Raw genomic sequence first — 1,312 nt, 5'->3', positions numbered from 1 at the left:
GTGCGGGGGGGTGGCGGGAGTCCCGCGGCGCTCCGCTTTGTGGACGGAGGGAACCGAGGCGCGGGGGAGAGGGCGGCGAGGGGGCCCGAGGATGGATCGGCCGGAAGGCGTGCGGGGTGGTTCGCGGCCGGGGCAAAGGCTGCTCGACAGCCCTGGGCGTTTCGCTCCCGTCCGGAGAATTCTCCGAAGCGGTCGGCGGCCGCCCTGTGAATGTAACGCTGAAAGGAGCTCAAAGAAGCGCTGACAACTCGTTGTGGCTTAATGTGGTCGTTTCAGGTAGGTATCGCTGGAAGAGGCGAATGAGGACCTGAGCCCTTCTGCCATTTGCATCGGTGGTCACACAGAGCCGCTGTGCTGAGCAGCTTCGATTCTGTAACGTTTCAACTGAACGGTCTCTTTGGTGGTGCTGTTCTTTTGTTAACATCCTTCTTTTGTCAGCATCCTCCAAGCTGACCCACGTTTTTCAAGTTTTTCTTTGAACGTTTATTTCTAAGGCCTTTCTATCTTTTTTTTTTAATGGCGTTTTTTTCCTTTGACCTAAGAGTTAAAATGAGCAAGAAGAAAGGGAAGTAAGCGTCTTATAGGACTAAGGAGGGGCTTGGCTATGCTAGTGATGGCTTTGTCTGGGGAAAAAAAAGTACTTTTTTCCCATAGAAGCTGATATGAGAAACTTCATCCCCTTGGTAGCAGAAGGCCTCCACTGCATGGAGTTCAGGCTCAATTAACAAATGATGATGTTCAGTGTTGGTTTGGGTTGGTTTCTTTTGCGATATCTGTTTTTAGGAAAGTGAACATCAAGTTGGTTGAAGCTTTTGAAATGGGAGATTGGCAGCCGTAATCATGTACAGGAGTATTGCACCTAAGATTCAGCAATCCTACAGATGTTTGGCTGCTCACTGACAGGGTCTGTTGGGTTTTGCATGAGGTGTGGTGAATGAGTGGGGATATCTGGTGCCACAGGAGATGTGTTGGCTGATAGCTCAACGTTGAGATCAACTGTGTGGGACAGCAGCGGTCGACAGAGTTTGTGTAAAAGAAAACTTATTGGCAAAACCGTGGGTTTGATTTGTATCTGTAGCCATTCACTGAAATGGGTTCTTATACATATGGCTTTCCAGAGGCATCGTGGATGGCGTGGCAAGATAACAGAAGTACGCGTAGTCGTAGCTGATGTGAGCGTTTGCTTTTGCTTGCGTGCTGTGCCTTATGTAGCCAGAGGTACCTGTTTAATATGGGTGAAGGTGGTGTAGAGATGAAAAAGCAAATGATGATTAAAATATCATGAGGCAGCAGAATAGTACTTTCTTTTTTT

Source organism: Meleagris gallopavo, chromosome 4 (genome assembly GCF_000146605.3).
Source record: "Meleagris gallopavo isolate NT-WF06-2002-E0010 breed Aviagen turkey brand Nicholas breeding stock chromosome 4, Turkey_5.1, whole genome shotgun sequence".
NCBI lineage: Eukaryota > Metazoa > Chordata > Aves > Galliformes > Phasianidae > Meleagris > Meleagris gallopavo.
This window is presented reverse-complemented; position numbering follows the sequence as displayed.